General features: G+C 42.7%; 1 protein-coding gene across 4 annotated transcripts in view; it reads left to right on the top strand.

Moving 5' to 3' along the window:
• The window catches only part of TRERF1 (transcriptional regulating factor 1), a 103,037-nt gene that overhangs the window by 18,562 nt on the left and 71,240 nt on the right, over positions 1-13,235 (top strand). For all 4 annotated transcript variants that reach the window (XM_072330797.1, XM_072330802.1, XM_072330798.1 and 1 more), the window contains exon 2: positions 9,878-9,933. The gene's annotated coding sequence lies outside the window, so the exon portion shown is untranslated. The remainder of the gene's footprint in view (positions 1-9,877; positions 9,934-13,235) is intronic.

Consider the following 13,235-nt stretch of genomic DNA (forward strand, 5'->3'; position numbering starts at 1 on the left):
CTTTTATTTTGAAAACAGTGTCATCAGAGTTTGCACAGATCAGCTGGTACAGGCTCCAGTCTGTTCGATAAGTGAAAACCTAGAAAGCATACTGCTGGGAAGAGGTGCAGGAGACTTTTCTATTCTTTTGCTCTTGTGTGATTTGAGGAAAGGGAGGGCAGTAGTGAATGCTCAGGGTTTTAATAATTTAATTGGTGGATCTTGATTTCAGAATTAAGTGTATTGGGATGCAAACTCAGCCAGGTATGAAGAGTAACTGAGGCTGTAATAGTTAAAAATTTATACTGCTAGTTATAAACCTGTAAAGCTCCGAGTCTCATTGGTGAGATGATCCACCTGTGCAATAAACACGTCCTTCCTTTGTTGTTTATGCGGATGCTTGTCATTAATATTTTGAGGGCAGCACCACTTAAGTGACTATGTGTGTTAGACGTAGCTGTTGGTTAAACTTTCTTGAAGAGATATTTTGACTAATAAATGTATAAGCACATGGTTTTAGCTAATTCTTTACATATTGTTTTTCCAGCTATAAAAATGCTCCAGGAAAGGAAAGCATTATTTTTTTTTCTCAGCAAGTAATTGCTATTATAGGGAGAAAGTTTTGGGTTTTGCGTTTGTGTACATGTGCCTGCTTTAAAGAGGAATACTGACGGAACAGATGTATTTGGTTGAGGTATTAGTGATTTGGTAATGTAGGGCCAGGTATTTATATTTACTTTGTTGTATACCACTTGTTTAAAACCAAATGAATACTAACACATGCTTGGTTTATATACAGCTACAGTTGTTGTGAAATTCAAAGCACTGAGTAGAATAACAAAAGTTAATTGTAATAGGTTCCTAGAATTGACCGAGTTGCCTGGGGTAGTGCATTTAGAATGATCAGAATCAAGAACTGTCCAACCTTGATCTGAGCAATCATAAAGACAGCAGAAATCTGCTAAAAGTGTGTTCTTAAGGTTAGTACTGTTTTGATAACTGAATACAATTTATTTATGTTTTCATGGATTTTTGAGTTTGTTAATAGAGCTGTAAATGCAGAAGGATTTCAGTGTACTTGATAGAGTTCCTGCAGGTCGGCATCAGCCCAGCAGCTGTCAGTTGAGCGTCACTTCCTTGCTGGCCATAAACGCCAGCCTCATTCTTAAAAAGCTGTGGTTAAACTGGCTGGGCATTAATCTGAAATAACAGCGTTCTTGTTTAAGGGAAAAATACAAATATTTCAGATGGATTATTCCCTAGGAATGTGAGGAGGAGCAGTGAGCTAAGGTGCTCCCTGGTACCAGCCTCAGTCCTAGCACTGACTGCAGAAAAAACAAGCCACTCTCAGAATGCTGGGTGAATGAAGGTCAGCAAGCTCTGAGAACCCGGCTTTCTTTGTTTATTCTTATTTATTCGCAATGTTTTGCAGTGAACAGCTTCAAAATGGCTTCACTCTATAGGAATGGTTTGATATTTAATTTGTTGGAAAAGTGAGTCTGGCAATTAGAATAATACTGTTGTGAAAGCCGTAGTGCAGCATAAAATAGAGCAAGTTAAAAAACAAAACGTTTCCTTTTTTAATACACATAAATAAAAGTACTTCCTCCTCCTTTGTAGCTGCCCTGGAAAGCAATGGCAGCAGGCCGTGGCAAGGCTGTGCCACTTGCTATCTCAACGTGAGCCCATTGGGGCTTTGCTCCAGGGTGTGTAGCTGTGTGATAAGTGCCAAGTCAGATGTGTTTGAGTTGCTGCACACTTGATATCGATTCTTTCTGGGGTGTTGTGGTGGGATTTTGTGGGATCAGGCCATGAATGAGCTTCTCAACACGCTATCAATGACCCTTGTCTCGGCAGGGTAAAGAGCAAAATTACATATGTGCTCCTAGAGATACGGCAAATGAAAGAGCAATCCTCCTTCTGTGTTAATAATGGCCGGTGTAGGTTTTACTGAATTGCCATAGAAGAAGCTTACTGAGTTTTAAAACACTTGTCCCAACTTCCCATGATGATGATGGCACCAAAGCGCTGTTGTGCAGCAGGAGGCAAAGACAAACTTTGCCTGCTTCTCAGATGCAGAAAGAAATGATATCAGTTCTGTGCAGACTTCAAGTCATAACTTTTCACAGCAGTTCTCACCGTACTGACTTGCTGGAGAAAAATGCCTGTGTTCAGTAGTGCTGATGTGGTCATGTTCTGAACTTCTCACGGCGCTGTCGGTTGCACAGACGTGTTACAGTAACTGCACCGAAATGGTTTCTGTTTGTATTGAAGACCTGATTAGTTAGGAAGGAATGGGAGCTACGAGTTTTAATAACAAGAAGTACTGGCGAGCTTTTTCCTCTCTGCCGATTTAAGCATATTTTACTTGCTTTTATTTGCATGTCAGCTCCTGCAACAATATATGGAACGGTTTTAATTTAGAATCCTTTGTGGTAATGTATCTCAGTCAAATGTGCTGCAGAACTTGCTACTATTTAAAAGCAAATGCTCTAAAAGTTCTGGATCTGGATTTTTTTTTTTTTAATCTTCTTCTTTTGGAATTTTAACTTTTTGATGAATTCTTTTCAAGTGGTTCTACTGCCTTCTGAAATAACAACCCGATACTTGGACTGTCGTGGGGTAATCCTGAAACCTGTGTAGGATGTGCACTGACATACCTAAGAAACCCATGAGAGATAATTACCACCTTTCTTAGTCCTCACACAAACACACTTTGCAGATGTTTTTCCATGTGAAGAGTGTGAACCAGTTACGTTTTGGAAGCTAGATGAGTATGGAAAATGGGCTATAAAGGAGATGCCTATTTCAGGCAATTTTTGACGAGTTCCAGATTTAAAAAAAATAAAATAAAATTATAGCATGTTAAATTATTAGGCATCTTTACTAGGGTGTAAAGAAGATTTATACTGTAATGAAATATTGCTGTAACCCAATTTAGAACTTGACAAATCTGGTTTTATGGGGCTGAATTACAAGGGATACTTCGTTATTTGAGGGAAAAACTTTTATTGTTATTTTTGGCACCCTTGTCTCCTCTTTGGTTGAGTTGTGCTCTGCAAGAGCTGCTTTGGGCAAGATGTCTCAGCTGATGCTTTTCAAAAGAGCGGTGCAGGGTGAAGTCATCATCAGGGATCGCAGCTTGGCGAGCTTTTCTTTCCACGTGTGGTCACTGATTTCAAGTCAAAGGCTTGCAGTCCACATTGCACCTCTGGACCAAAAATATGGGTCTCCTTAAAAGTTGTATTTCTGCTCAGGTGTGTCTCACTGACGCTGTGTATCTGCAGCAAAGCTACACTAAAATTGCATATATACTGCTTTAAAAGCAAACTTCAAAAAGTCACGTTCCTTCTTTCTTTCTTGTCTCTCCCTTGAAATGTGTAAGTTAACATACATTCTGTGTGTTCTCAGTATGACCCGGCGTTACAGCTTGCAGCAGACCGTAAAAATGGACATCATAGGAGAATATTTTGTGCTGTGTTTTGTAAGTCTGCTCAAAACTGTGGTTAGCACATACCTCTTGGAGCATCTTTTGAGACCACTTGGGGCTGTTGCTGCTGAGCACAGATGCTTTCCCCACTGAGAAACAAAACTGGAAACAAATGAAGTTTGTGTGTTTGACTGAAGTAGAGAGTGAATTTTTGCTAGAAATATTGTTTCTTTATACAATAATGAGTTTCTTGTGTGCAGGGTTTGTTTCCTCTACATCCTTGGCATGCAAAATGATTGATCTCAAGCAAATTGCGATACGCTTGCAGCTACAACCATATATGCACACATCAGTGAGCATATGACAAAGGAAAACAAAATGCACGGGTCCAGCTCAGCTTTTTCTCCCCCTGCCTGGGGAGAGGAGCACAACTCTCTGCCAACTGCAGCCTCCACACCTCATGGTTCTGCGCGCATCCTTCCTGGCACATTGTGCATGTGGAAAAGAATGGCAAGAGCATGGCTGGGGGTTTGTGTGGTTGGGTGGAAGCAACAGGGGGAGTGCTGGCCTTCTATGGAGCCTTGAAGTACTGAGTGGTTAGAATGACTTGCTGGTAAGCAAACTTTTGGAAGTCCTCAGTTGGAACAGTCACAGTTTAGAGTGTGCTGAAAACTATTTGCTGAGTTTTAGAGACCCTTCTGTTTAGTCTTTGCTCCCCACTGTTTAGACATCAGTAACCAGGTGTTATCCCTCTCTCTATAGCCTTAAACTGCACGTTGTTTTTTTTTCTGATGTAGTCATCGGATCAAATTATTTATAAAATGAGGACATCCTTTTGAACCTCATGTGTAAACAGTTCTCTTAAGTATGTGCACAGCGGAGAGATCCTTGTCTGTTTATCCACGGTTGAAGCCCTAATATTAATAAATACTAATATTAAATAATGCATTTTCCCCCTCAGTCTGCATCTTGAGTTCTCCCTTCAAGGCTCAGATTTTTCCTCTACGCTGCCTCAGGAAAGCTTCCACCCCATCCCTGATGGAGGCACCAGCTGCAGTGCATCCCTGCTACCATGATTTATGTGAGGTAGGGCAAGGCAGCAAGTCCTATCAGAGTGGCTGCTGCCAGACAGGTGTCAGAAGAATCAAAGCTAGGGCTGCGATCACTGGGGTGTGCATTTGAGGACCAGGATTGCCATCTTTGGGCTGTGGGATGGCTCTGGGTTCATATGCTTTGGAATTAATGGTGAGAACTGGAAGCCTGCCAGGTGTTATTGAGTATTTGTTTGGAGCCATGTTGGTGCTGGACTGTGGTTAGTTGTGAGGAATCTCAGCAGACAGCAGAGTACTTTAGAGCTGATGGGACTCTCTATGTACTTCCACTGCTTCACCCTCCTATGCAGGATTTGACTGCCTGCAACTTGAGGGAGAGAGAGAGGTACGAACAGGTGGCTGTGGAGCATGCTGAGAAAGGTACATCTTGCATCAGTCTTATAGGTACTGGCTGCTATCAGGGCGACTTCATGTATGTTGGGGGGTTTATTTTACCTCTCTGACTTTTTTCCAACACAACTTTAATCAGCCGCTTAGCTAATGCCAGCAAGCTTTGCAAATCGAAACCAAATCTGAGCATAGCACTGTGCTAATCTAAGATGCACTTCAATTTCCTGCCTAGGGCTTCTCCTCCTGGCTCTGGTTCGGTGCACGTACAGTACTGTATGCTCAGAGACATGTTTTAGACACAGAACTGCTTGAGAAATGTGGTGACAGCTGCTCCAAGCTCTGTATATGCTGTGCTTGCCGCCGGCCTGCTTTTGTTTAGGAAGTGGATGTTTGAAGTCAGGTGGGCTGCAGAGAAATCCTAGGCTTGTCAACATCTTACATGGAGTGGTTCTTCTTGTATGTTATAGGCTGCTTATGTTCCTACAATTAGGCAAAAATGTACTCTGTCAGTAAAAATAACCCCCATAAGAAATGTTATACGGTGTAAGTAGCGTGTGAGCAGAATATTTTACATAGCACATGTATTTTACTGATGTGATGCTGAGCAGTCTAGCTCTGCTGTTTGCCTAAAAGCAGCCCCTCAGAGCACTCTGATCTTCCACCAGCAGTGCTGTGGCTCACTTTCACTTTCCTTACTGTACGGGAGTCTGTGTAGAAGGGGGTTTGCAATCCATCCTCAGTCTCTGTTATCCCAGACAGGTCAGTCTGCCTGTGTGTGGGAGAGTGCAAACTGCTGGTGGAGGCATGGAGTAGGGATTAGCATTCATCTGTTTCATTCCAGGAAGTTTATGAATGTGCTGCTCCTTTAGGGAGCCTTTCTTCTCCTGGCCCTGATGTGAAGACTGCAGAGAAGCTGGTACAACTGTATTGGTTTTATGTCCCTGGTTCAGTAGGTATATGAAAATGTTGAGCATAGCAGTACCCTGGGAGAGGTCAAAAGGGGAGAATGGAAGGACTGGTGTGAGTCTGGACTGGTAGGAGAGCTTTCCCAGTGTTCATGCATTTGAGGCCTGTCATGAGGGGAGCTTCCATCTATCTATCTGTCTATCCATCCATCCCTCCCTCCATTCTTGTCCTTCAGCACCCTCCCAGTGCAGGTACTGTGATGTTGCATGCTATGCAGGTGATACTTCTGCTGCTGTCTGCCTCCTTCCACAGCAGCACTGCCCCCCCCCTAGTACTTCTCTTTCCCTTGCAGAACCAGCTACAACATTGTGGTCCCCAGGGTGTCCTGCTGCTGCCGCCAAATTAGAGTATTTCTCTCAATTAACCGCCAGGCATTCCTTCTCCTCCCCATCCTAATGGGGAGTGGTTAATAGTTATCATTTGCTAATTTAGGCATCTGGAAGGTTTGTTCTCAATGAACTGCAATCTGGAGATCTCGCTGTTCATTCACTTTGTAGGCCCTGTAGCTGGGTGGGCAGTAGGTCCATGTCAACTGTTCATGGGCTGTGACAGTCCACCTGCTGCCTTCCCCACTTCCTAGCATGGACCTGTCTGCAGGACTGGGGCTGCTGGTGTGGGTGGTTGTGGGCAGCATCACAGCACCTAGGGAGCCTAACAAGTGCCATGCACAAATGCTGTGTTTTTGGGTGGATATGGTGAGATTTTTGCCTGGGGATGACATGGGAATTGTTGCTGGTGGGCATCAGATGTGCAGATGTTGGTACAAGAGGAGCAGTGAGAAAGGCAGAGGAAGGGAAGCACAGTCATGCGAGGGGCTGTTGGGTCTGAATGGGTCTGTGCAGAAACACGCCACGGGGCTGAGCTTCCTTGTTCAGACACGCCTGTGTTCACGTTCCAGTTGGACTCAAAGAAAACAGGAACAGTACCATCTGTGTCCCACTTTATTTTTAAATAAAGTAAAATTCTGAATGCCAGCCATCTGCCAGTGGCAACACATCCGACGTGTGTCCCCTTGTCCCTCCTCCACCTCGGACAAGGCGTAGGTGATGAGAGAGCTGCAGGTACGTGGGCCAGCTGCTGGGCCACAGCAGCACTGTGGTACGGCCCAGTGTCTGCTCTGCTGCCTTCTGTTGTGCCAAAATAGTAGTATGCAGCAGAAAAGGACTCGGGTCTCTTCCCACTGGTAGGATCCACAACACTTCACTTGCGAAACTCAGGAGAAGGTGTTAGTGTTTCTGTGGAGAGGATGCAGTGTTGGTGTGGTGTGGAACTGCCGTACTGATGACTGAGGCAAGAAGATAGTCGTCATGGTTTTTATTCCTCCTTGTAGCCTGGTCACAGGGTGTAATGTTACTTTGGAAACAGCTTAGGTTGTGGTTTTGTACAAGTTGGCTATTGAAATAGGTCCACTTGATGGGAGTTAGTACGAGCCCTTGGCCTGGCGCAGGAGTTGAGCAGTCTCGTTTTGCTTTCATACTTTCCCTCCCAGGTCCCCCCAGCAGATTCCCCATCAGTTTTGATTTGCTTCTGAGAGTGCTTTTCCTGAAGTCAACAAGCCTTGTTCAGTCCTGTACTTCTGTGTCAAGAGCTGAGTCTGGTCCCATAGCTCTGGGTGAGTGTCAGCAGTAGAGAGTTAAAAATAATAATATATATATATATTTTTAAATCTATTAATTAAAATATTTACATTGGAAGCTGCAAAGCATTTGCTCTTTGGGTAAAACAAACTTCCCCATTGTTCTTGTACGATTGAATCATAGAATCATAGAATTACTCAGGTTGGAAAAGACCTTGAAGATCATCAAGTCCAACCGCAGCCTAACCAGTAGCCTATCTCTTAAAAAACAACCACAAAACAATACCACAACAACAAACCTCTGCTAAATCATATCCCTGAGTACCACATCCAAGCGGCTCTTAAACACATCCAGGGATGGCGATTCAACCACCTCCCTGGGGAGCCCATTCCAGTACCTAACCACCCTTTCTGTAAAGAAGTTCTTTCTAATATCCAACCTAAACTTGCCCTGGCGCAACTTGAGGCCATTTCCCCTCGTCCTGTCACAAGTCAGTAGTGAGAATAGACCTGCCCCACTCTCACTGTAAGAACCTTTCAGGTACTGGAAGACAGCAATAAGGTCTCCCCTCAGCCTCCTCTTCCTCAGACTAAACAGCCCCAGCTTCCTTAGTCTCTCCTCATAGGGCTGATTCTCCAAGCCCTTCACGAGCCTCGTTGCCCTTCTCTGGACCTGCTCCAGTACCTCCATGTCCTTCTTGTGCTGAGGTGCCCAAAACTGGACACAGTACTCGAGGTGAGGCCTCACCAATGCTGAGTACAGGGGCAAGTTGTTTGATTGTTGCAGTCTGTCTGAAAATAGCCAGGAAGGGGTTGAGCCATGAGGAAAGTCAGGGCAGGCAGGAGAACAGGAGCTCAGCGATACTTGATTAGCCAGTGGCTGTCCAAGTCCTCAGCATTTTCTGTCGTGGGAGATAATGACTCCTTTGTAGGAAAAAAATACCTTCAGTGAGATTAATGTTGTTAAGGTGTTTCTGGTAATTCCAAAACCAAAATCATCAGTGGCCTTATGAATATAATGTATTTCTGAATGAAGCAAATGGCAACTCAGAAGAGGAAATAAGAGGAGGGAGGAGTAAGCTGCATCAGTGAAGGTGAGGAAATGGTGTTGAGCGTATGATAGGTTTCTTTTTAGCTCTACAAGCCTGTGCTAACTTACGCATAAGAAAAGAAACCATACCACAGAAAGGCCACAGGACCCCATCTCACAGCATTCCTCCTTACTGGGGACCTGAGTACCTTTTTGTCCTTCTGCTGGGGTCATGGCGGCATGAGTTTGTGCTTTAGGCATGGGAATGCTCTTTGCGCAGTCATTACAGCAAACATAAGTGAACATGAAAATAATTAGCTTTAAGTCCTTCAATTCCTGCCGTATCTCCCTTCAGATAACTGGGTTGAGAAATGAGTCTTTTAAAAAGACCCCATCCCTATTCTCTTCCAGTGTACCATTTCACGTATGTGTTTCTGGTCTTTGTCAGCCTGGCAGTGGACTAACAAGCTCTGGTGCTGGTGGGCAGAGCCCTGAAAACACTAACAGGGCATGTGGAGGGGTTTGTCTGATGGGATTTTAGCTCCTTGGCTTACACTTTTCTCTCTAGGCAGTCTCTTGAGCTTTTCAAGGTGTTTTTTTTTCCAACTGGAAGTCTCCTGTCTGCCCTGCTGGCTCACTGACTGGCTGAGTTTTGCAGGTCATGCTTCCTTTACTTAACTGTGTCATGGCAGGGTTTGCTGTTGCTGTTGAAGCCCACATCTATCACAGTTTTAGATGATTAATTCTAAGGTTGCGGCATTGTTAGGTTTGTGATTCTCTTTTGGGATCCAAGGTATGCTAAATTGCATTATGCTTACCTGAAAGAACTTTATATCATAGTATCATCATATCATAGTATCCTTGAGAGATTGCTTTGTAAAGGTGGTAAAAAATTAAATTCACCTGATTGGTGTAGGCATCATTTAGAGTTGTGCATAAGAGCTTTGTTCCATCCATGTCTTGCATGCTTTGCCGTATTTAAGAAAGTCTGTTCTGACAGTTTTTTGGCCTGCAGATAAAAGGTGCAATGTACCCTGGTTTGATATGCTGACAGAAAATTGTCTCCACAATATATAAGGCTGCTGTGATTATTTCTAGCCATTACCATTGGTCTCATTTTACAACCATGCACATTATATAATTTGATGTTCATTTAATTTAATGAGAGGATGCTGCAGACTTATTTATGACTCGGTAGGGCAACCTGTATGCCTTGGCCACCTCTGTTAACCTTTCCAAAGGAGGAAGAGCATGTTTCTTACAGAACATGTTACAACATCATTAATACCTTTATATCCAGGTTTCCCAGATTGCCGCAGACAGGAGGGCGATTTGCCTGGGGTGGAGATTATACTGGAATGGGAGTAGAAGTTTGACTTCTTTCTTGAATTGCTTATTAGTCTTTTGTTGTAAGGTTATGGGGTGGTATTAATGGACTTTTCCTTTTGTTGCAGATGGAATTTTGTGACTGGCTGGATTCTGAATAGGGCAAGGAGATGTGTCTGATAAGGTAAGAGAGAGGGTAAGATAAACATCTTACACAAAACAGTCTTACTGGTCTTGCATTCTGGTTGAAGACAACTGTTTCATTCCCTGTCAAAAATCTGCAAATAACTGAGGTGCTTATTTGTGTGTTCTCTGTTGCTGATCCTCAGAGCAGAGATCATTTTGGTTCTTTCTAGCTTCTGTCTCACTCCTTTCTCCAGGTGGATTGATGTACAAAGTCTAGACAGCAGAAATGTCAGTCTTTCAGGCGTGGGTTTAGCCAGATTGGTTTTACCTATCCTAGCATTGTAGAGCTTTCTTAAAGTTACAAGTGAGGTAAAAGCCTTTTTGTTTAGGTTTGGGATTTTCCCTCCTTCCCTCAGGATATTTGAAAAGTAAAAAGATCTTTGAGCTGTTTTAGCTTCTATGCTTTGAAACTTGTTTTTCCTGTTGCAATATTTTCAAAATCAGATTGTTTTTATTAAGATAGAATGTGGTATAAGTTAAAACCTCTGGGTCTAAGTGTGAAACAAGAATTTTTTGTCACTGTTGTTCTGAAGGAAGCGGTATGTTTGCTGATTTATAATAGCAACGTTTAAAAAAAAAATCTGGATTCAGGTAAAACCTGAAAGATAAAAACTTTCTGGTGCAGATGCTTCCACTGGCAGAGAGGTCTAGATGTCTTTAAATCTGGAAATGTTGGAATAACCATACTGGAACAACAAACAGCTGAGCATAGTGGTAGCATGATGCAGGCACTGTTTTTCAACTCGCAGTTCATCTAGCTTGTCACTTACCCTGCTCATTCATTTATGTATTTCATTTTGTCTCTTGTTGTCCTGAGCTCTGTGTAACTCAGAGGCCTCAAAATCCCTATTGTTCTTTGAGGCTGTTGGTTGGAAAGCGTAGTGAAAAGAGCTGAATGCATTATGTCATTACAAGAGGATCAGGACTAAAAGCCTTTTTCCTTTGATTCGGAGGTTTAGCTCTTGTAGCTGGACTTGATTTATTTTTATTCCATTTTGATTTTGTTTGCTTAGTGGAGTTACCGTTTTGGAGGGTGGCTACCCAAGCAAGAATTGAGAACTGAGGTGGCTCTTAGCCCAGCATGGGGTGTGCAAGAATCAAAGGCTCACTTGTTTCTTAGTCTTCTGCGAGTGCTGGACCTTTTCCTCTGTCCATTCAAACCACACCCTTTCACACCACCATTGAGTTGCACTATGAATATGTAATTTAATGGCTCAGGAGTCCACCTTTGAGTAGACAGTATGCACATAGCAGGTAAAATACAGCTCTTCAGGTGAGAGGTCTGGCAGTCTGCTGTGCTATTATGTAAATGCATACCTTGCTTGTTATGTAAACCATCTTCTTCACTCCCACATGTTGGAACTGGCCTACCTATATTCCAAGAATGGATAATTACATCTGCATTCAGGACTTCTTAGAGTGTTTAGCTCAGCTGAACTACCATCCTCTTGTGTGTTGGCTACCAGTGTCACCATGATGATGACCACAGCAATGGTGTTGCTGTGGCCCATGCATAGCCAGTGTGTGGAGTCAAGCATGAGTTAACTGTGAATGCTTGTGTTCAAGCTGGTTTGGTCTATCAAATTCTGTTGATTTTGGAAATGATTTTATTTTTCTGGTGTGAATGCAGTGCTTTTGTGTACCCTGTTTTTTCACACAGGTTGGACTGTGCCTCAACACTCAGCTGCTTGCTTTCCTAAGGTATTGCTCCTCATACTTATTGGATGGATCTAACTCATTAATTTGATTTTTTGTTTAAAGCATTGCTCTTTGCTGCAAAGTGAGTGTTGATGAATCTGTGCTCTTTAACCTGTGCAGTTTGATATGTTTTTTTTTATTATTTTTTATTTTTTTTTAACTTGCTCTCTCCTTATCTCATAAAACAGCCACCAAGGGACCTTTGCGTCTTGAGCATGTTCTGCTGCTTAAGGCGTTGACACCTTTTCTCACCGTGGCTTTATTGCCAGCCCCAGGCAGGTACAAATAACGAGTCAGGTCCCTAGAAATCATAGAATTGGCTTTGAAATGAGATTCTGAGAGAGTGAAGTTAGCACTTCCCGCTGGCTCTCATCTTTTACCTCTAGAAGGCTGCGTCCTCACTTTGTGTGATACTGTTTCAGTGTTGAAATTAATCTGGAGCGATGAATGTCTGTGCCTAGTTCTTTTCTCTTGGCTTTCAGAGGGGCTTCGTTTGTTCCTTCCCCAACAGCCTGGGGCAGAGAGGTGCCACTGTTCTACTTTCTGTCTTCCTGCCTCACTGGAAGAAGTGGATGGTCCTGTTCAAACTTCTTCTTGCTCAAGGCCACCATTGTCAGCAGTTCCTTGTTCTAATGTATATGTAGTTGCTTACAGTTTTAATGGATATTTCCTAACCTGTTCCCTATTACTACTCCTTCTGGTGTGGTACTGGTGAAATATTCACAAGATCATCATGAGACATGATGGGCTTGTGCTGATGTTGATGGATGCCAGAGCTCTTACGCAGCATCTTCTTTTCCTTCTCCCATACTTCCTTGTGACCTTCTCGCTTCCTTCCAAGGAGCCTGAGGCCCTTGTGAACTGCAGGGGTAGTCTGATAATTTGGATCATAAACATAAAATCATTCTATAAGACCTAATCTATTTTCAGAGGTACATCTGTGAGATAAAAATGTCTTTGATCATTGAGACAGCGTTGTGTCATATTTGAAAGGAAATGACAAGGAAGTAACTGTTACCAGGCCTGCTTTCACCTTCCGTTAGCTTAGACCTGATGGATTGCTGCTTCAAGGTCGCTTGTCTTAACAGTTCCAAATTAGATTGCCAATTAATATTGATTATCTGAAAAGCAGTGTGTTGATGTATATTATGTTATTAATAGCTGGGGCATGCTGTGTTAATGCATTTTATAGTAGCAATCTGTTTTGCAAACATTTCTGGTTGTTCTTTTTGAATGATTCTTGGCAGTGAAAAACACCCCATTTAATACATTGAGATACTACAGTATCTCACTGAAGTGTTTATGTTGGCTTTTTTTTTTTCCCCTCCATATTTTGGATGTTCTTTTTTTTTTTTTTTTTTTTTTTTTTTTTTTTTTTTACGGGGAATAACAAGCAGTTTTGATGAGACCAGGCTGAGGTGAAGTGAGAGAATGATTTCTGTCTAATCTTGTTGGTGCAGTGTAGTTTCTTCTTATGTTAATGCATGTACGTGAAGAATTTTGGCACCACTTTTGGATTAGAATTACTAATTTCCTTTGACATCGCTTATGAATATTTTTGTCTCCTTAAAAGACATCCTAGAGAAGCATTCAAAGTAAGAG

This window comes from Excalfactoria chinensis, chromosome 3, assembly GCF_039878825.1.
Source record: "Excalfactoria chinensis isolate bCotChi1 chromosome 3, bCotChi1.hap2, whole genome shotgun sequence".
NCBI lineage: Eukaryota > Metazoa > Chordata > Aves > Galliformes > Phasianidae > Excalfactoria > Excalfactoria chinensis.